General features: G+C 38.1%; 1 protein-coding gene and 1 non-coding gene across 5 annotated transcripts in view; one reads left to right on the top strand and one right to left on the bottom strand.

Moving 5' to 3' along the window:
* The window catches only part of GALNT13 (polypeptide N-acetylgalactosaminyltransferase 13), a 603,283-nt gene that overhangs the window by 217,314 nt on the left and 362,219 nt on the right, over positions 1-23,750 (bottom strand). The window lies entirely within an intron of this gene.
* LOC136165599 (U6 spliceosomal RNA) lies at positions 17,287-17,393 on the top strand. The gene has a single exon (XR_010662607.1). It is a non-coding gene; the product is annotated as a U6 spliceosomal RNA (small nuclear RNA).

The raw sequence follows: 23,750 nt of genomic DNA, 5'->3' as shown, positions 1-23,750 counted from the left end.
TGACTAATTCAAATATTTATTTCACAGGATAAAAATCTGAAGTCACAGAGCTACTTCAGTACCCTGCATAATAAAGTAATAAATGATATTGCTAATAAAATGATTTATAATTTAATAATATTAGTAATGGTAAAGATTACTGCTCCATAATATATACTAGATCAAATGTCTTAAATGATATTGTTGGTGTGTAAAAATTAGGAAAAAATTTCTATGCATTTAAAAAAATAATTTATATATTTATAAATATATATGTTTATAAAAAGAGAAGTAGATTCCCTAGGATCATTTTATTAAAACTAAGTATAGAAAGTCAGCTATCACTGAAATTATGTACATATGGATCAAATACTCTTAGCAATCTGTCTTTTGAAGACATTATTTTTCTTTTATGTAAACATCTAAATAGAAGTGGAAATTTTGACATAATTGTGAGAGCACAATGTATATGTAATTAAGTTTGAGAGCAAATGTGTCAGACTGCAACAGCAATTTTAATCAATTTGAAAGGTATTTGATACCCAATACTCAAATTGAGCTCCTGAAATCTGGTATTCCAACAAGATCATAAGCTTTATCCTAGCAGAATTTCATATTTGCACTATATTTTGACATTCTAAATCTATAATACTTGAAAGAAAATCAAAGTTTATTTCCTTTTAATTCCGTAATTATGTGTCACTCTAAATCTTGGCTGCACATCAGAATCATCCCATAAGCATGAAAAAAATACTGGTATGTGAGTTTTAGCCAAAGAGATTCTGATTTAGGTGTCTGGGGTGTGGCTATGGGTAATAAGATTAAAAAGAAATCTCTCCTGGGGATTTGAATGTGCAGCCAAAACTGAGATCAGTTACCCAGATTTATTTAACAGAACCACTGATATGACATACATATATACATCAACATTTTGCTTACATCAACATTTTAAAGTAGGATATATTAAAAAAAAATAAAATAGGATATATAAGGTTAGTATCTTTTTTTGTTTATATGAACTAAAATAAGTCACTATTTCCTTTCATTATAAATACTGGAGTCAGAAAGTCTTTCTACTTCATTTACAATCTCCTCTGTCACCTGGATATATACTAATGCTTATCCAGTTTTCTGTGCATCAGCTGTTGACTTATAAATGTAGGAGAAATAAATGCAACTGCTCTTCTTTGGAGAGAATATGGTGATAGAATCACATTTCCTCCATGTGGAACGTGGAAATACAGTAAGATAGTGTTCCTATTTACCATCTTTCCCCTTGGCTATGTTCACATTAGGGAAACATAGATTGTTACAATTTGATTTTATCCTTTTCAAAGCTATATTGATGTTTTCAGATAAGCTATGAACACAACACACCATATGAAAGAAAGAAAAATTGACTATAAGATGAGAATGTGAAATCACAAAGGATCCATAATTACACAGTGGTTTAGTTAGACACAATCCATTTAGGACTCCAAACAAAGGCTGTCAACACTGTAGTTTGCATGACTTGCTGAAATGTGGCTCAGTGAGTCAGTGGCTACCTTTAACTGGCTCAAACAAAGAAGATTAATAACAGTAATTTAAAATGAAGACTTCCAGTACAAGTCCTCTGTATACTTCTTATTTTTAAGAGCTGTAGGAATTGTATTGAACCTTTCAGAACTATGGATGGTTTCAATGTTTCCCAATTCCTTAACATTTATATTCACAGAAAGAAATTTCATTTTCAATGCATACATGCAACAAAAGCCTGGGCAACAGGAAAGTGATTCTTTCATAACTGAAAGCTTGGAGCCTCAAGTAAAATGAAGCGCTTAATTTTGCAAGGTCTTTTATATGTTTCTTTGTATATACATTGTGTTAAGCCTTCCAAAAGTTAAGTTCCTATAAGTCATAATTACTTGACTAATTAAAAAAAAATTTTTTTTACGAAGTGTTAGTCACTCAATTGTATCTGACTCTGTGATCCCGTGGAATGTAGCCATCTAGACTCCTCTGTCCATGGAATTCTCCAGGCAGAATACTGGAGTGGGGAGCCATTCCCTTCTCCAGGGGATCTTCCCAATCTAGGGATCAAAGTCAGGTCTCCTGCATTGCAGGCAGATTCTTCACCATATGAATCACCAGAGAAATTGATAAACACTTGCCACAAACACCTTTGTTATAAATTCAGGTATACTTGGGCTCCCCAGGTGGTGCTAGTGGTAAAGAACCTGCCTGCTGATGCAGGAGACATAAGAGACACGGGTTTGACCCCAGGGTTGGGAAGGTCCTTTGAAGGAGGGCTTTGCAAATGACTTCAGTATTCTTGCCTGGAAAATCCCCTGGACAGAGGTGCCTGGAGGGCTACAGTCCATAGGGTTGAAAAGAATCGGACATGATTGAAGTGACTTAGCACACAGCATGAACAGATCCTGTATTCATCCTTGGCCTATTTGCTGTCATATCCATTCCTTGCTCCTGTTTTCTTTGATGTATTGGGGTGGGCATAACAGGAGGGTTGCTGAGCAGGACTTTTTTCCCAGGACTCCTCTGCTTGTTGGTTTCTGTTTGAACATGCCATGAGGACCCTGGGTGGGGAGTGCCATGCAGGAAAAAGGAGGAACAGGGAGCTTCTTTCTCTCTACTTCCCTAATCCCAGAGAAGACTACTCAGCCCCTTCTGTAGTCTTGCACTTCATATATGCCTCATTTTCCTCATTATACTCTTTCACAATAAATACAACTAATACAGTAGACTAGGGTTTTTTTTTTTTTTTTTTTTTTAAGAGGCAGTTAATGTTATTTGCCTCTGTCTCTTCAAAAGGTGAAAGTGAAAAAGTGAAAAGTCACTCAGTTGTGTCCGACTCTTTGTGACCCCCTGGACTGTAGCCCACCAGGCTCCTCCATCCATGGAATTTTCTAGGCAAGAGTACTGGAGTGGGTTGCCATTTCCTCCTCCAGGGGATCTTCCCCACCCGGGAATGGAACCTGGGTCTCCTGTATTGCGGGCAGATGCTTTACTGTCTGAGCCACCAGGAAATCCCCTTCAGAAGGTAGTATTCTGCAAGTCACAAAGTATATTAAATAAGATGTTGATGTATGAAAACTTGACGAGACAGGCTATTGTATTAATCACCAGATCGATTTCCCAATCAAAATTCTATACTATTATAATCTGTACTAGAGGTATAGAAATGTCAAGTTTTTTACATCTTTTTTTATTTTCAGCTGGTTTTGGTTTTCAAGCTTGTAGAGCCAGGACAAAAAAATGAGTTAGGGTTAGGGAAGGGAAAGAATGTAAGAAAATTGGTCTACAAGTCATTCTGTTATAACACATTCCTCTTGAACATAAGTGGCATCATTCTATTTTGATATATTTGAGAAGGCTCTGTGTCTGGAAATTCTATGTTTACATCTTCATTTTGCCATTCAGGATCTGTGAGCAAACTTGAAGTTTCAGTTTTGTCACCACCTAAATTGGAGTAAATTGCTTGCTATATCTATATTCTGGGGGTTTTGAGGAAATGAATGAAATCATTAAGGAATTATATGAATGTAATTTTTATTATATTCTTATATTATAAGGCACTATATATGAGATGGGCTTACCTGGTGGCTCAGATGGTAAAAAATCTGCCTGCAGTGCAAGAGACCCAGGTTTGATCCCTGGGTTGGGAAGATCCAGGGAGAATGTAATGGCAACCCACTCCAGTATTCTTGCCTGGAGAACTCCAAGGATAGAGGAGCCTGGCAGGCTATACTCCATGGAATCACAAAGAATTGGATATGACTGAGTGACTAACACACACATATATGAGATCTTATAAGTAAGGTCTTATAATTACTTGGCTCAGCCTTACTGCTGATAGGATTCTGATCATAGCCATGTTAACTCATCTTTTATTCTTAGTTTCTGTGCCAAGCATCTGTTTTATTGTTTACCTTCAATGCAGTTTCAATAGGTTTGGTGCCTAGACCATCCTGGCTTGAAAACTGCTTTACTTCTTTGTCCAGTGTAGCCGTGTGGAGTAAAGGTCCTGCCTCTTTCCCTTTTAGTTCTTTAAAGTCATTTATTGTTATAATCTGAAATTTCTGTGGCTGGCTGTAGCTGTCTGCTATTAAATCATCCTGCTTCCTTACCTTAATCTCTGCTTATTATTTTCTGCTAAAAGATCTCTAATGCTGAATTTCTGCTGAGATCTCTGCTTGTTGTCTGCTCTTCAATATCCATGAGTTAAGTCTGTTAACTTGTGTTCCCTCCTATTACTAAAGATGGAATAGCTCCCTACTACTTACTTCATATTGTCACCCTGCTTATTTAACTTATATGCAGAGTACATCATGAGAAATGCTGGACTGGAAGAAGCACAAACTGGAAACAAGATTACCGGGAGAAATATCAATAACCTCAGATATGCAGATGACACCACCCTTATGGCAGAAAGTGAAGAGGAACTAAAAAGCCTCTTGATGAAAATGAAAGAGGACAGTGAAAAAGTTGGCTTAAAGCTCAACATTCAGAAAACTAAGGTCATGGCATCTAGTCCCATCACTTCAGAGCAAATAGATGGGGAAACAGTGGAAACAGTATCAGAATTTATTTTTCTAGGCTCCAAAATCACTGCAGATGGTGATTGCAGCCATGAAATTAAAAGACGCTTACTCCTTGGAAGGAATGTTATGACCAACCTAGAAAGCATATTAAAAAGCAGAGACATTACTTTGCAAACAAAGGTCTGTCTAGTCAAGGCTCTAGTTTTTCCAGTAGTCATGTATGGATGTGAGAGTTGGGCTGTAAAGAAAGCTGAGTGCTGAAAAATTGATGCTTTTGAACTGTGATGTTGGAGAAGACTCTTGAGAGTCCCTTGGACTGCAAGAAGATCCAACCAGTCCATCCTAAAGGAGATCAGTCCTGGGTCCTCATTGGAAGGACTGATGCTGAAACTGAAACTCCAACACTTTGGCCACCTCATGTGAAGATCTGATTCATTGGAAAAGACCCTGATGCTGGGAGGGATTGGGGGCAGGAGGAGAAGGGGACAACAGAGAATGAGATGGCTGGATGGCATCACCGACTCGATGGACATGAGTTTGAGTTGGTGATGGACAGGGAGGCCTGGCATGCTGCGATTCATGGCGTCGCAAAGAGTCAGACACGACTCAGCGACTGAACTGAACTGAACTGACTTACTTCACCCTATAGAGAATCTGATTATCAAAACTTATATTCCTCATCTAGGGTTAGGCCATCTCCTCCTGTAGTCAAACCCTGATTTAAAAAGAAAAAGCATCATAATAAGAAAGAAGTGCTAAACAGCAAACATTTATTGAACACTTAATTACATAGCAGACATTTGTACCACATGTTTTCTATGGATAATCTCATTTGACCTTGACAACGAAGTGAAATCTGCAATGACACAGGTTAAATATCAGAACTAAGAGAAGGCTATGAACTTATAAATGGTTTCATGCTTCAAAAAAATGCCAGAATCTAAATGCATTCACACAATTAATTGGTCAGAAAGTTCCCTTATTAAGGAGACTAGGTTGTTTTGTTGTCTTCTCAGAACAATATATATCATAACATAGAAAGACTGCTTGCTTATCCATTGACCTCAAAACTTTCCCCTCAATATACCCACCAGTATTAAACGACTACATCACATACTGATGTCAACTAAAAATTGGCACTTACCAAGAGCATTGCCAATGACTGAACAACAATGACATTTGCCATCTGCCTCTACAGAGATTGAACCCCCTGCTGTTACAGCTATTGACCTTCAACAGCCCCTGAGGGAGTTCAGGGTGGGGTGAGGCACTCTGTGCTCCAGGGAATCTGATGGGACAGGTCTTTGGATAGTTGGGTGTTCTTAGGATCAGATTTTATGATCCCAATCCTTGCATCTCCTCATATCTAGAGAAGCACTAAATCGCTTCATGGTGACATCATATCCTCACACTAACAAAAAACCGTTTGCAAAATATGTGCTTAATGGTATTGAACTCCCCCTTCACTAAAACCTTATATATTGACCTTCCCTTCTCAGAGCTATCTGAGATGCTGTCTCCCAGGCTGCAGTTCTCATTTTGCCCCAAATAAAAATTAACTCTCAGCTTGTGCATCTTTTTAGTCGACACTAACCAGTCTCAATAATATTCCTGCATTAAAAGACCTGTCTTAAGCCACTTAAGCCCAGACTCCCAATCTCTATAAATATCTATCTTTGCTTTGCTTTCCTAGACTTCTAGAACTGTCTGTTAAGGTGGTGGTTATTCTGGTGATCTATGGACTCTTCATAATACTCATAAAAATAATTAAGAATTATATGTTACATAATAATATGACATATAATAATATAATCATTCTTATAATAATTATAACTTTAATCCTTATAAGATTCCAAATTACTCCCATTTGATAATGACAATTTGAACATCAGTTAAATAACTTGCTTCTAAGGGACAGACATGGGTTTCAAACCCTGGAAATCTGACATTAAGTTACATAAGTTAAGTTACATTAAGTTAGAAAGAGAAAAACAAATATCATGTATTAATGCATATAAATGTATCCTAGAAAAATGGTACTGATAAACCTATTTTCGGGGCAGGAATAGAAGTGCAGACATAGAGAAAGGCAAAACAGTTACTAATCAAAGGAGGAGCAACTACAAAACCACCTGAGGCTAGATTAAGTGGATCAGAGAGGCTCATCAAGATTAGAAGACCTAACTGCTAAGACCCTGCACAGAACCCCAGTTTGGAAAATTTCCAGAAGAAAAAAAAGCATGCGAGAATGTTGCTCCCTTGAACATTATCACATATCCCTACCTGACTATATAACCTCACCAAGGAGGGGACACAGTTCCTAAGGCACAAGCATTCTCTGCCTTCACCTAGCAGAGTAATAAAGCCACTCTTTCCTTCTCCTCCATGAATCTATTTCCATATTTCTGTTTGGCACAGATGCACATAGAGCCAAGATTTTGGCAACACTATTGTCGGCTACATGTTAGCAAGGTAATGCTCAAAATCCTTCAAGCTAGGCTTCACAGTACTGTTAGGGGAAGCACACTGATTGAAACCGCCCACCCTGGCCAGGCACCATAGTAACCATTTGCATGAGCTGTTTTATGACAGGAGATCCTGATAAGGAATACGGAACTAATAAGCCACCACCAACCAGAAGAGTTCGGGAAAGATCGAGAAGAGACACTACCTGTCCGTCCACTTCCCAGAATCCCTCTTGCTAGCATCCATCTTGGCTGAGCGATGCGTGCGCCACCAGGAAAGACTCTGAATTAGAATGATTGGCCAAAGACCACCCGGAAACTAATCCCATCCCCATAAAACCCAAGACTGTGAGCCATGCGGCAGAGCAGTTCTCCTGGGTTCCCTTACCCTCCTGCTCTCCACCCGGGTGCCCTTTCCCAATAAAATCTCTTGCTTTGTCAACATGTGTCTCCTTGGAAAATTCATTTCCGAGTGTTAGACAAGAGCCCAGTTTCGGGCCCTGGAAAGGGTCCCCCTTCCTGCAACAGTACCTGAACTGAGAAATTCCTTATCTACAATCTGGATTTAGAAAAGTTAGAGGATCCAAATTGCCGATGATCCATTGGATCATAGAAAACGCAAGAGAATTCCAGAAAAACATCTGCTTTACTGACTATGCTAAAGCCTCTGATTGTATAGATCACAACAAACTATGGAAAATTCTTCAAGAGATGGGAATACCAGACCACCTGACCTACTTCCTGAGAAATGTGTATGGAGGTCAAGAAGTAACAGTTAGAACTGGACATGGAACAACAGACTGCTTCCAAATTAGGAAAGGAGTACATCAAGGCTGTATATTGTCACCTTGCTTACTTAACTTCTATGCAGAGTACATCATGAGAAATGCTAGGCTGGATCAAGCACAAGCTGGAATCAAGATTGCTGGGAGATATATCAATAACCTCAGGTAAGCAGATAACACCACTTTTATGGCAGAAAATGAAGAGGAACTAAAGAGCTTCTTGATGAAAGTGAAAGAGGAGAGTGAAAATGCTGGCTTAAAACTCAACATTCAAAAAACTAAGATCATGGCATCTAGTCCCATCACTTTATGGCAAATAGGTGTGGAAATAATGGTAACAGTGACAGACTATTTTCTCAGGCTCCAAAATAACTACATATGATGACTGCAGCCATGAAATGAAAAGATGCTTGCTCCTTGGAAGAAAAGCTATGACAAACCTAGAAAGCATATTAAAAAACAGAGAAATCACTTTACTGACAATGGTCTGTATAGTCAATGCTATGGTTTTTCCAGTAGTCATGTATGGATGTGAGAGATAGACCATAAACAAGGCTGAGTGCCGAAGACTTGATGCTTTTGAACTGTGGTGTTGGAGAAGACTCTTGAGGGTCCCTTGGACTACAAGAAGATCAAACCAGTCAATTCTAAAGGAAATCAATCCTGAATATTCTTTGGAGAGACTGATGCTGAAGCTAAAGTTCCAATACTTTGGCCACCTGATGCAAAGAGTTGACTCATTTGAAAAGACACTGATGCTGGGAAAGATTGAAGGCAGAAGGAGATGGGGATGACAGAGGACAAGATGGGTGGATGGCATCACTGACTCACTGGTTATGAGTTTGAGCAAGCTCTGGGGGATGGTGAATGACAGGGAGGCCTGGAATGCTGCAGTCCATGGAGTTGTAAAGAGTTGGACATGACTGAGCAACTGAATGACAACTCTCAACTAAAAAGATGCACAACCTGAGAGTTGCAAGATAAGTTTTATTGGGGGCAAAAGGAGGACTGCAGCCTGGGAGACAGCACCTCGGATAGCTCTGAGAGGCTGCTCTATAGAGGTTGTGGAGGAAGGTCAATATGTAAGATATTGTGAAGGAGGATTTCAGTGCAATCAAGCACTTACTTTACAAAAGGTTTTCTGCTCCTCATGAGGAGCTGATGTCACCATGAAGGGAATTAATGCTTTTTTAGATATGAGAAGATACAAGGATTGGGATCATGAAATCAGGTACTGAAAATACCTAACAATCTAAAGACCTGTTTCATTAGTATCCCTGGAATATTGAATGCCTCACTTTCCATTCTGGATCCCCCTTAAGGAGTGTCAAAAGCCAGCAACTGCAGCAGCATCAGTTCAGTTCAGTCGCTCAGTCGTGTTCGACTCTTTGCAACCCCATGAATCGCAGCACGCCAGGCCTCCCTGTCCATCACCAACTCCCGGAGTTTACTCAGACTCATGTCCATCGAGTCGGTGATGCCATCCAGCCATCTCATTCTCTGTCGTCCCCTTCTCCTGTCCCCAATCCCTCCCAGCATCAGGGTCTTTTCCAATGAGTCAACTCTTCGCATGAGGTGGCCAAAGTACTGGAGTTTCAGCTTCAGCATCAGTCCTTCCAATGAGCACCCAGGACTGATCTCCTTTAGGATGGACTTGTTGGATCTCCTTGCAGTCCAAGGGACTCTCGAGAGTCTTCTCCAATAGCAGCATATGTAGATGGCAAATGCCTTTGTTGTTTTACTTTGTTCCATCCTTAAGTTGTGTCTGACTCTTTGCAGCCCCATGGACTACAGCAAGAGAATTCCAAAAAACTATCTATTCCTGCTCATCGACTATGCTAAAGCCTTGACTGTGTGGATCACAATAAACCGGAAAATTTTTAAAGAGATGGGAATACCAGACCACATTACCCATCTCCTGAGAAATCTGTATGCAGGACAAGAGGCAGCAGTTAGAACCAGAACAGACTGGCTCAAAATTGGGAAAGGAATACCTCAAGGCTGCATAAGGTCATCCCGCTTATTTAACATATATTCAGAGTGCATGTGCGGAGAAGGCAATGGCAACCCACTCCAGGACTCTTGCCTGGAGAATCCCATGGACAGAGGTGCCTGGTAGGCTGCATTCCATGGGGTCACAAACAGTTGGACATAACTGAGTGACTTCACTTTCACTTTTCACTTTCATGCATTGGAGAAGGCAATGGCAACCCACTCCAGTGTTCTTGCCTTAAGAATCCCAGGGACAGCAGAGCCTGGTGGGTGGCCGTCTATGGGGTCGCACAGAGTCAGGCATGGCTGAAGCGACTTAGCAGCAGCAGCAGAGTGCATGTGTGGATGCTAAGTTGCTTCAGTCATGTCCTATTCTCTGTGACCCTATGGACCATGACCTGCCAAGCTTCTCTGTTCATGGGCTTCTTCAGGCAAGAATTCCAGAGTCAGTTGCAGGGCCCTCTGCCAGGGGATATGGAGAGTTAAATACAAGACTGTAAAGAGATTATATTCCCCAAAAATCTGCTATTGTACCTCTTTCTTGATAAGATACGGCCCCTTCTCATTTAGGGAAGAAACTGCCTTCAGTTAGGTAGAGTTCTTAGATAAGGCACTTGTGGAAGCAGAAAAGGAGCCTGAAGGTGTACCTTCCAAGAAAACAAAGGAACACAGTAACTGCTTTGAATGAGATAAGGGGAAACTTTACTTTGCTCCAGGAAGGCAAGCACTTGAAGTGGGAAAGATTAAAGCAGAGAGTAAACAGGAACTGGGGAGAGGAAATGAGCAAGTAAAATGATGAGAGGCTAAAGTGACCCGTGGACTTTCCTCAGGATGTGATAACTGCAAGAGATTTTAAAGATGAGTTATGTCTTAAGTGGAGAAGGAAATGGCAGCCCACTCCAGTATTCTTGCCTGGAAAATCCCATGGACGGCAGAGCCTGGTAGGCTACCGTCCATGGGGTCGCAAAGAGTCGGACATGACTGAGTGACTTCACTTTCACTTTATATCTTAAGTAGGGCTTCCCTAGTGACTCAGGTGGTAAAGAATCCACCTGCAACTCAGGAGACCTGAGCTTGATCCTTGGGTCAGGAAGATCCCCCGGAGAAGGAAACAGCTACCCACTCCAGTGTTCTTGACTGGAAAACCCCATGGACAGAGGAGCCTGGTGGGTTACAGTCCATGGGGTTGCAAAGAATTGTACTCGACTGAGCAATTAACACTATGTGTACATTTGACTACAATTTTATAATGCAACCCCACTTCCACCTCTATCATCCATTAAATCTGTTCTATGCATAAATGCACTACATTGATGATTACATAAGTTTGTCTCTCATTTAAGAAAGAAGCCAGGTATAGTATTGGGATTGGATTGTGAGAAAAGAGAAAGCAGTCACAAAGGAGTAAGTCCCCCAGGGAACTGAATCAATCTTGGAAAGACTGTACTTTAGGTTTGAAGCTAACTTATCTTGACTTTAACAGATTGGGTACACTAAGTTGACATCTGGTTTATGTTAAAAAATAAAAATTATTTTAGATTTATTTCTACCAAATAAGTGGCAACCATATACTCCTACTGGTGTTACTTGAATGTTAATAGTTGCTACACAATCTCTTTTTTTCCAGTACATAAAAATAAGTATTGTACAAGAAAGTTTTATATTCTTTGTATTGTGTAGAACACTCTTTAATTTTGGAAATGAACTATAATTCAACTCTGTATCTAAAAGCAAAAGAATATCATTCAAGTAGGTCTTATGGCCTTTGTTGTTTTGGAACATGAATTTATAAGCTTGTTCTCTTTCTGTGACCTCTGAATATAATTCTTTCATGTTACTGAAAGTACTTAACAATGAGTTGTCTAAAATGTGTTTCTCGAATGTGGTAACTATAATCAAAGTGACTTTGCAACAAAATCACTCAGTGTTGTCTTTTATAAGCTTAAACTTTCACATTTGCTAGTAAAAATAACACTGATTTCAATGTGCATGGAATCTGAAACACGTTTTACTTCCACCCTCATTTATGGCCTCATTCAAGTCAACTGACCACTCTGAGCCTTATGGTTTTCACTTCTCTGAGATAATAAAACCACCACACAGGTTGGCAGGCAGGGACTCTGATTCTGACATTATGATGATGATGTTGACATCATGAGTCATCAATCCTGATGAGTCCTCCTTCAGCATCTTTCTTATTCTTTGCTGCTACTATGTCTACATAGATGATCATCAACCCCTTCTCTTATTGCATGGAATCAATACAGTGCATTTAGGAGACATTTTGGCTCTCAAAGTATATCCCTCTCATAGCAGACCAGAATGCAAATCTAAGCATTTATTTATTCAAATATTTTGATGGCTCTTAATTGTCTAAAGTTAAATTCTATAAAAGCTCTTCCTGGCTTAGTGTCACGTGTAATACCTTCTCTTCTCACCATGGCCTTTAACTCCTCAGCAATATTGAACATCTTAAAGTTCCTTCAAGAAACATAGCTCTCTCATGCCTTCATCTTTTTCAGTCTCTAGAATTCCTTGTATTTGGACTGCTGTCTTCCCTGCAGTGCTCACACACGTTATTCACCATAGGGCTCAAGTCACACTTCCTCAATGAAACCGTATTTCCTCCCAGGACGTCCAACTGCTCACTCACTTAAACTCCCAGAACATTTTATACATTTATCCCCCTTTCCTCCTATATAACATTTTTTTTCATAGCAAGAATGGAGTCATTCTAAAGTGTGTGGAGGTGGGTCATAGAAGATCTTGCTGTGATTTATGTCAGAGAGTGTTTTGCCTATGTTCTCCTCTAGGAGTTTTATAGTTTCTGGTCTTACATTTAGATCTTTAATCCATTTTGAGTTTATTTTTGTGTATGGTGTTAGAAAGTGTTCTAGTTTCATTCTTTTACAAGTGGCTGACCAGTTTTCCCAGCACCACTTGTTAAAGAGATTGTCTTTTTTTCCATTGTATATCCTTGCCTCCTTTGTCAAAGATAAGGTGTCCATAGGTTCATGGATTTATCTTTGGGCTTTCTATTCTGTTCCATTGATCTATATTTCTGTCTTTGTGCCAGTACCATACTGTCTTGATGACTGTGGCTTTGTAGTAGAGTCTGAAGTCAGGCAGGTTGATTTCTCCAGTTCCATTCTTCTTTCTCAAGATTACTTTGGCTATTCGAGGTTTTTTGTATTTCCATACAAATTGTTTATAATAGCCAGGACATGGAAGCAACCTAGATGCCCATCAGCAGAGGAATGGATAAGGAAGCTGTGGTACATATACACCATGGAATGTTACTCAGCCGTTAAAAAGAATTCATTTGAATCAGTTCTAATGAGATGGATGAAACTGGAGCCCATTATACAGAGTGAGGTGAGCCAGAAAGATAAAGAACATTACAGTATACTAACACATATATACGGAATTTAGAAAGATGGTAACGATGGCCCTATATGCAGGGCAGAAGAAGAGACGCAGAAGTACAGAACAGACTTTTGAACTCTGTGGGAGAAGGGGAGGGTGGGATGTTTCGAAAGAACAGCATGTATATTATCTGTGGTGAAACAGACCACCAGCCCAGGTGGGAGGCATGAGTCAAGTGCTCGGGCCTGTTGGGCTGGGAAGATCCAGAGGAATCGGGTGGAGAGGGAGGTGGGATGGGAGACCGGGATGGGGAATTCGTGTAACTCTATGGCTGATTCACATCAATGTATGACAAAACCCACTGAAAAAAAAAAAAAAAAATAAAGTGTGTGGAAAGCTCTCTATGGTACTGTAGCTACTGTTTCAAGAAAAGGTTTGAAATATTCCCAGAAAAGATTCCTTTCTTCTCAGTATTCTTCTGATGAGACTTTCTAGCTAAATAATTCTCTGACTCTAAATCACTTGCTTATCATATACACACACACAGAGACACATATTATAAAACATTCTTGAGGAAAGATAGAGTAATAGATAATAAAAGAAAGTTCAATTGGTGAAGTGGGGCTCTATACACAGAATGAATAATGATGGATATTGTTTCAGGCAAAACTCTGTGTCAAGAGGTGAAGTGCTGGCAAGGGGAGAAAGCATTGCCATGGGGCGCCTAGCAACAAACAGAAGACAGATACTAACAGAAAACTGGTAATATTTATGGGACCTAGTATCAAGGAGCAAGGATCAAAACTAGGGAATGAATTCAAATTTGGAAAAACTCAGTATCTGAAAGCTTAGAGAAAGAAAAGAACTCACTCATAAAAAAAAATAGTTTTCTGCTTTATTGGGCCAAACATATTAACACACAAGTACAGGAAATGTGCTCAGTTTATGGATTAGAGGATAATATATGAACTAGATCTTCAGATCAAAGTGGTAATTGAAAGTGATACACAGGGTCAGGCAAAATGTGAAACAGATTTTTCGACTAGAATTAGGGCCACAACTAGCTTATGCTTTGCGTGGTTAGAAAAATGTGTGAGTCCTGGACAGTTGAATCGTGCCACCATAGACTTAAAAGCAAATTAGGTTTTTGTGCCCAGAAAGAGGCCCTCTTTCTTCCAGTGAGACAGAGCCCTCACCAAGGTGCACAACATCGTTAGAAGACTGCATCACTCACTCCTTCCAGTGGATGACTGTGCAGAGCATACCATGGACCACCCTACACGGGTGCCCTAAGCCTTGACGTATTTTACATATCCTCATTTACAGAGATGATTAGTTCTGTTTTCAGAAGCACAGTTGTATCTTTAGAAGTCGGGATAGAATGAATAGTGGGGCAGAAAATCAGACAGGTTATTGCACTTCATTTGAATGGGGTCAGTGTGGAAAGTCTATCTATATGGAGTAAAGTATGTGGGCTTTGTACGAATTCATTTTTTTCACTTTGGTTTAGACAGTGTTTACATTTATTTCTAGCTTTCTTTACTATCAGGCACTTTATATCTATATATCCATCTATATTTACTTATAAAATACATGTTATACTCAATAATACTCCATGAAATTAAATATCATAGATTTCTAACACTAAAGAAATGTTTCAGGAAACAATTATAAGTTGTTCCCCTATCACAGAACTTAAACACCATGTTATATATTTTTACAAAAATATTTTAAATCCATGAATGAGAACAAAATTAAGATCAAAGTCTCATGTGTGAAACAGTGAAGAAATCAAACAGAAACCAAGCTTCATTATCTACTAAGATAAAATTTAAAAATATCAAATAGCAATGGCAAGGCTTAATCATTGCCAAATTAAGTATCAATTAAAAGATGACACACATCATGAATTTCTTTTCTATTTCTCCCAACCATTTTAAAATAAGAAATACTTCCTTTTCTTTCTATATTATTTCTCATTAAGTACAGCCATTTCTATCAATGGCAACAATGTGTACATCATTTTGGGAGAAGAGAGTTTTGTCTGATTTTTCCACATCTTTAGACTCAGGTCACCATTTGGGGGCAAGAGTACAACTGAAGAAATGTTTTGTAATTCATAGTGCACCATAACAGGAGGCTCATGATGCTGATTTATGTTATTACTAATTTTATTGTTGACCACTTGAATAGGGTGGAGTCTGCCTGGTTTCCCTAATGTCCAGGGCTTTCCTATTTTAACAATAAGTACCTTGTAAGGAGACTACTCGAGATTTTGTAAAATGTTATATCTTTATCAAAATTTAACTCCTAATTATATCAACAAAGACTATAATATACTGCATATTTTTCACATATTTCAAGGTGTGGCCTCAGTAAATTTCTAGGTGTAACATAGCTGATTTAAGGTAAATGCAGACACAATTTTATAACATACTGACAAATCTCTGGACTATAAAAGTTGTACCAATCTGCATTCTCATCTCAGTGCTTCACAGTTTTGTTTTCCTATAGTTTTGCAAACAGAATGTGGTACCAAACTTAAAATTTTTTACCAGTCTGATGGGTGGGTAAAAATATCTCAGTCACTTTAACACGCATTTCTCTAACTAGGAATGAAGCCAAACATTCTTCAATGTGTTTAATATGCTTAAAAGTCAACTTTCTGTGTGTGTGATTATGAATGAATATTCGTTCTAGTTTTTTGTCCATTTTTGCTTTGAAGGTGTTTTATTTTTTTGCTTCTTTGTGTTGTTCTGCATCCCTGGAATTTTTAGAAATCTTTAATTATAGAAATAATGATTCTTCTATCTGTGATATACCTGCTGATATTTTCTACCAGTTTGATAGTTGTATTTTTATTTTACTTATATTTTTGCATGTGAAAGGCTTTTTATATGTATTCAACTGTATTGTGATATTCTTTCATGCATAGGAATTATAATGAAAAATAAGTCATTTCTCTCTACCAAGTTTATAGAGGAATTCAGGTTTTTTTTGTTTTGTTTTTTAATTTAGATTGCTGATTGACATGGTGCTTATGCTTTAGTATGGTGTGAGGAATGGATCCAGTTATATATTTTCAAAATGACTAAGCAATTATTATTATTATGACCAGGACAGTGATTTTAAGATGTCACTTTGTTATCTCAAACATTCATTTATTCTTCTTATCTATCTCTATACATCCTATTTCATTTCCTTGTCTGTTTATCCGTGATCCACTACTGCACTCTTTTAATTATAGAGCTTTATACTATGCTTCATTGAATGGTAAGCCTAGTTCTCTCTTACAGCCCCCCCCCTTTTTTTTTTGGCATTGTTATTCTGGTCTGTTTATTCTCTGTGTGAGGCTCTCTATCCATCTTATGTTAATGTATTTCAGAGTATCAGTATACTTCCCATTAAATTTTGAAGCACGATTATTAACTAGAGTTTGACTTTTAATTGTTTTTCTTAATTTTTTCTTTTAGTGAAAAATTTAAATACTATGAAGTATATAAATTGCATGGGCTCTTCTGTATAACACATTATATTCTCTCTCAGTCTCTCTCTCCACAACATGCTCACACAGTTAAAAAAAAAAAATTAAACTTTTTGTTTTATCTAAAATATCTGAAGAACAACCTTATTACCAAGCATCTTGTGAATTGCAATGAATACCTAAAGTCAAAGCAATCTCCATATATCAATTCCTCCCTTCTCATCATTAACATCTCATAAATGCCCAGAGCCTCAATTGTTATTGCTAAATGTAACATAAGATATCCTGCTTCAGTGACTGCAAGCAATATCAAAATGTCACATTTATCTGTTCTAAATTTCAATATAATGTTAGTTAAGAGCAGCTATTACTATTAAAGAATGAGAATCCTGGATATAAATACTTTACCTATAATAGATAATTTCCAAATGATTTATTAAAAATGAAGTAATGAATTCAAGCAAAGTAGATCACTATTCATCTACAATCACTTAGTGGAGAGAAATAGTGACTATAATTACTGTCAAATAGGTTCAGTATCTGTCCAGTAGCCTTTGCATGTTGTTGATATCTATTTTATTAAGATATCTAAAACACGGTAATGTTCATTAATTTCATTATTAAAAGAATTCAGATCTGCATTCGATTAAGAAAGGACTAAAAAACAAATTGAAGTGCTTGCTTCGGCAGCACATATACTAAAATTGGAACGATACAGAGAAGATTAGCATGGCCCCTGCGCAAGGATGACACGCAAATTCGTGAAGCATTCCATATTTTTAAAACATGATGCTTTGTTACAGACCCAAGCAATCCATTTCTCTGATGGGTTTGAATAAAGTATTCCCTGTCTTAAATGAAAACAAAAACAAAAACAAATTGAATATAAGTATAATGTGTTTTTCTTTTAAATCATATCCAAGATTTAATACTACCTGAATAAATACTTTATGGTGAATACATTTATACTTTTATATGCTAAGGAAATTATAGATATTATCCTCAAATAAATTAACAAGGAGCTACAATTTTATATTTTAAAAAATAAGCATTTCTCCTCTACCACACACAATCTCTGGATTAGACCCATAAATTTTTCCTAATTTAGTCTTCTTTATGATTTATTCAAGGGCTTTCTAGGTGACACAGTGGTAAAGAATCTGTTGACCAATGCTGGTGATACGGGAGATGCCAGTTCAATCCCTGGGTCAGGAATATGCCCTGGGGAAGGAAATGGCACCACAACCAGTACTCTTGCCTGGAAAATCCCATGGACAGAGGAGCCTGGCGGGCTATAGTGCATGGGGTGTCAAAGAGCCGGTCACAAATGAAGGGACTGAGCACAGCACATGATCGCCGAATCAACGCGCTCCTTTGCTTCGCTCTTAAATACTTTCTGAACATGGGGGGAGGGGGCTGTCTGCCTCTCTTTGGTTCACATATGTAGCTCCTACCCTGCCAATTTTGCTCTCTCGTCCATAAACCTACTCCATACACTCACACTTTCTCAGTCAGTCCCTACTTGAAGGGACAACATATGTGCACGGACTGTTTCTTTTCCTAATTTCTCTTCCTGAAGATAACCACATTGGGAGATTGAGCCGCTATTGCAACCCCTGTTTCATTTAGTTTCCAGATGGTTTAGACTCCTGGAACCAGCATTGGAATTTACTCTTTGGGACAGTTAACTCAATTTCCTTTCCAGAGAATTACATCCATGGAGACATTCAGTCCAATGATGTACAGAGCAGAGATGGAAGCTAGCAAAAGAGGAGGGGAAATGACTGATATCAAGGCAAGGTCTTACTAAAGAACAAAACCCTTAAGAAACCATGCTTCTTGCTATACGAGCAGAGTTACGCATGAGTGTATATTTCCTATTCTCTTGTTTTACATTATATTTGCAATAGTATCCACAGAACCACAGACAAGCAAGGTGCCTTTCAGAGTATCTAACAACTTTAATGTCAGGGAGGGGAAACTGCATCACAGACAAAGAAAACAGCCTTTCAAAATCTCTCAAATACTTGGTGGGTGGCTGTGCTGTGACCAGAATTTAGGTCTTTGAACTCCCTGAAAAGTAACCTTGCTTCTTCTGTGTGTCTAGTAGCTACTGGGGGGAATTCCCCCATGAAATGTTAGTACCAAGTGCTTTGCATGCTACACTTCCTTTTGAAATATATAACAGATTAAAAACAAAAGGAACAGGCTAGGTGAAAGTTCATTCAGTGGTTTACCAAAAATAATTCTAGGGATTACTATAAGATATTTTTCTTTCATTTTTGTATAGTCTGTCCTTATCTGGTTTTCTTACCATTAAACTTTATCTCTCATAATATTGGCTGTTTAAGATATATGTTCTCATTGAAATGACATAGTAGTGATTAGGAAAAGCAGCGAAACTTTTCAAAAGCTTTTCTCATTGATCAATTTTTTTTAATTCATTGAAAAATTTATTATAGAATCCTTTGGGAATTTAATTTTCATCTAGATTAAATACTTGATTGCAATAAGATTTCCTATGTAGGAAATATAGACTGAATACTCAGTGCTTTCTTCTCTAGGGAGAGTGAGATCAACCTGTGAATTGCACAAAGAGAGCAGGCAGGGATATAATAATCATATACAGAGAATAAATGATGAAAAGATAAAAAGAAGAGGCAAGAATAACATAAATGTATATAGAAAACAAATGGTGAAGAGCAAGGATAAAAATGTTCCTGAAATGTTAGTAAAAAGGCAGCTCCATCTTGCATTCAAATTTTTTCCCAGTATAACAAACAAGGCTTGAACTGAGACAACTATGGAAGAACTACAAGCTATTTCAGAGAAATGTTGGGGCGATTCCATTTCTAGGAGGACTATAGTACTGTAGTCTCTTTTGAAAAATGAAAGGCTACTTTATGCACTACTTACACATGACTTCTATAACAAGAGAAACAAGACATGTTTTTAGCCAGGACAAGAACAAAATTGTGTTAACATAAATTTCTGCATTTCAAAAGAGAATGTCTCCATAGCGTAAGAAAGGCTTTGAGAGTAGAGTTAGTATCTAAAATCTAAAGTATCTAAGATCTTTCATTTGTGGTACAAGGATAAAATTTATGCTTGGGAACATATGGAACATTTGCTCATGGGGGAAACTGCCGAGTCAACAAGATTCTGGTACTTAATGAAGTGCACTGAGGCAGACATAACATAAAGCCAAAGATCAAGCATCAGAATCCACTACACAGCCTATTCAGTACACTATCAAATTCTATAATTTCATTTTTTACTATTTTTCTCTTAAAGACTTCAAAATAGTTTTTTTTTTTTCAATCCCCAAGTTTTTATTCAAACATATATCTGCTCTGGAAGCTGAGTATGAAGTATATGAGATGTTCTATCATTCCTCACTTATTGAAAATTAGCATACTGCTTGCTGAGCACCATTTTGTCTTAGTGTATCAGGCATCTAAAGGTCATATGTGCCCACAGACTGAAATTTCAGCACTAAATATTTCAGGAAAATACAAACTTTACTAAAAATCATCACTTCTCAGGTAGAGAGTGGCATTCTTCCATGTCAGCATGGAATAGGGTATGACTATGGCACATTCTGGGCCACAGACTATGAAGGAGAGTTAAAACTTTGTTAGTTTTAACTAGTTTTTGGGAGTCCCAAAGAGTTCCCAAGGCCAAGGCCACCTCCAAACAGCTCAGCTGGGAGCAGGATTGGGTTGGTGAGATGTGGCTTTATCATAAGTAGAAGCTGAAGTGGTTTATTTATAAGAATCTTTTGAAAAGGTGAAACCAAACTTGAGGCATGCTAGTGGTGCAAAACATACTATTAATGCAGATCTCTAACTGGTACTGCCTTAAAATATGCATAGCAAAATTTAAATATAAATTTAGATTAAAGTTTGGGAAGTGGTAACGTTGGAAAGATACAGACAGGTAAGGAGATTAGGAGGTATGCTTTAGAATCAGAATGCCTAGACTCAAACTTTGACTTAAAGGCTTCCTTGGTAATCCAGTGGTTAAGAATCCATCTGCCAATGCAGGGAACACGGGTTCAATCCCTGGTCTGGGAAGATTCCACATGCCCCGGAGTATAAACCCTCACACCACAACTATTAAGCCCACGGCCCACGCTCTACCACGAGAAGCCATGGCAATGAGAAGCCTACACACTGCAATGAAGAGTAGTCCCACTCACTGCAATTAGAGAAAGTTCACACACAGCGAAGATCCAGCACAGCCATAAGTAAATTAATAAAAAAAAGAAAAACAACTTGACTCAAACCTTGACTGCATCATTTACTTGGGATAGCAAATTGGTACAGTGACCTTATCATCTTTCATCTTTTTTCATTTTAAAGATGGAATTAATTACAACACTTATCTCATAAAGATGTTGGATCAAGTGAACTAAAATAGGTAAAGCACTTGGCATAGTGACTGAATCATTGTGAGAACTCAGTAAATGTTAGGTATTATTATGATGACGATGATCATTAAAATAAGCTAGAAAGCTGATAAAAATTGAAGACATGCTTAATAAATACTTGGGTCTTGGAGATTAATTTTGATGTGTGGTGAAAGATATGGAGGAGTTTAAGATGACTTCAGATTTTCAAGTATCATTAATGGACATAAGCAATACCCTAAGAGGTATGGAGGTATGAGAGAGGCAAAGGGAGAGATCATGCACCATTTTAGGTCATGTGTTGACTTTGAAGAAAGCAAAGAGATATGGAAAGCAAAGAATAAAATATTTGACTTTGAAGCTCTGGAGTTAGTCAAATGTTGAGACAGATAGTGGGAAATTATCAACAGACGATGTATGAAAACAAATGTGTCAGGAATGAATTGTAATGCTCATGATGTGAGAGACAAAATAAATCATGGAGGAGCCTTGAAAAGAACTCAGAGAATTTAGATAAGATTTAAGAGAAAGAGATTTCATAGAAGGCATAGTCAGTAGCACATTGTAAGAGAAAGACTGAGAAGTCCCTGCTGGATGTCCCAACCCACAGACCCTTTGTAACACTCATAAGATGAATTTCAATACAGTATCCTGGGTGACAGAAAGATTACACTGGATAGAGTAATAATCTGAAGGTAAGTAAGTAGACACAGTCAATGAAGACTACTTTATCAAAAATTTTGACTGTTGAGAAAAACTGAGAATAGTGCAACATATGGAAGATTGCGGGTTAAGTGAAGACGTATTTCTTCTGTGTCGGCTTACTTACCTGGTTGTTTATATGACAGAAGTGATGTCAGAGTGATTGTAGGCTGAGGAAAGAGTCAGTAGGAAAGAAGGTTCAAAGAATGAGGAAAGAAATGTGGTTACTTACATGTTTCTATCTATAGCTGATACAAGAATGTATAGAATTATCTCTTCACAGTTTCTGAGTAACTTGAATAAATATAATTCCGCTGAATGCCAGTGTCCCAGGATGACTACCGAAACTCCATGGTCAGACCATTCTCTTTTTTGGTTCACCGATCTATATATTAGACCTGCTACAGACTAGCTGCTTCACCAAATTTCTATTATTTTTATTTCCCAAAATCAAGTATCTGAACCAAACTCAGACATAAATTGAAGAAAGTAGGGAGGAACACTAAGCCATGTCAAGTATGACCTAAATTAAATCTCTTATGATTATAGAGTGGAAGTGACAAACAGATTCTTGGAATAAGATCTGATAAACAGAGTGCCTGAGGCACTATGGGCAAAGGTTTGTAACACTGTACAAGAGACAGTGATTAAAACCATCCAAAGAAAAAGAAATGCAACAAGGCAAAATGATTGTCTGAGAAGACCTTAAAAATAGCTGAAAAAAGAAGAGAAGCAAAAGGCAAAGGAAAAGGGAAAGATACACCCAACTGAATGCTGAGTTCAAAAGAATAGCAAGGAGAAAAAGAAAAAAAAAAAGCTTTCTTAGGTGAACAATGCAAAGAAATAGAGAAAAACAACAGAATGGGAAAGACAAGAGATCTCTTCAAGAAAATTAGAGATAACAAGGGAACATTTCATGCAAAGATGGGCACAATAAAGGACAGAAATGGTATGGACCTAACAGAAGCAGAAGACATTCAGAAGAGGTGGAAGCATATGAAGAACTGTACAAGAAAGGTCTTAATGATTTGGATAATCATGATGGTGTGATAACTCACCTAGAGTCAGACAGACATTCTAGAGTGTGAAGTCAACTGGGCCTTAGGAAACATTACTATGAACAAAGTTAGTGGAGGTGATGGATTTCCAGCTCAGCTACTTAAAATACTAAAACATAATGCTATTAGAGTGCTGCAATCAATATGCCAGCAAATTTGGAAAACTCAGCAGTGGCCACAGGACTGGAAAAGGTCAGTTTTTGTTCCAATCTCAAAGAAAGGGCAAGGCCAAAGAACGTTCAAACTACTGCACAATTATGCTCATTTCACATGCTAGTATGTAAGAGTTCTCACACTCCTTCAAGCTAGCCTTCGACAGTATGTGAACTGAAACATTTCAGATGTATAAGCTGCATTTAGAAAAGGCAGAGGAACCAGCGATCAAATTGACAACATCTGTTGAATCATAGAAAAAGCAAGAGAATTCCAGAAAAACATCAACTTTTGCTTCATTGACTATGCTAAAGTCTTTGACTGTGTAGGTCACAACAAACTGGGGAAAATTCTTAGAGATGGGAATACCAGACCACCTGACCTGCCTTGTGAGAAAACTGTATGCAGGTAAAGAATCGACATTTAGAACCAGACAACTGGTTCAAAATTGGAAACAGAGTAGGTCAAAGCTGCATATTTTCACTCTGCTTACTTAAATTCTATGCAGCCTACATCATGTGAAATGCCAGGCTGGATGAGCTCAGCTCAGTTCAGTCCCTCAGTAGTGTCCAACTCTTTGTGACCCCCATGGACTGCAGCATGCCAGGCTTCCCTGTCCATCACCAACTCCCGGAGCTTACTCAAAATCATGTCTGTCGAGTCGGTGATGCCATCCAACCATCTCATCCTCTGTTGTCCCCTTTTCCTCCTGCCCTCAATATTTCCAAGCATCAGTGTCTTTTCAAATGAGTCAGTTCTTTGCATAAGGTGACCCAAGGATTGGAACTTAAGCTTCAGCATCAGTCCTTCCAGT

The sequence above is a fragment of the Muntiacus reevesi genome, chromosome 3, assembly GCF_963930625.1.
Source record: "Muntiacus reevesi chromosome 3, mMunRee1.1, whole genome shotgun sequence".
Classification (NCBI taxonomy): domain Eukaryota; kingdom Metazoa; phylum Chordata; class Mammalia; order Artiodactyla; family Cervidae; genus Muntiacus; species Muntiacus reevesi.
The sequence above is the reverse complement of the archived record's forward strand: the minus strand, read 5'-3'. Positions and strand labels throughout refer to the sequence as shown.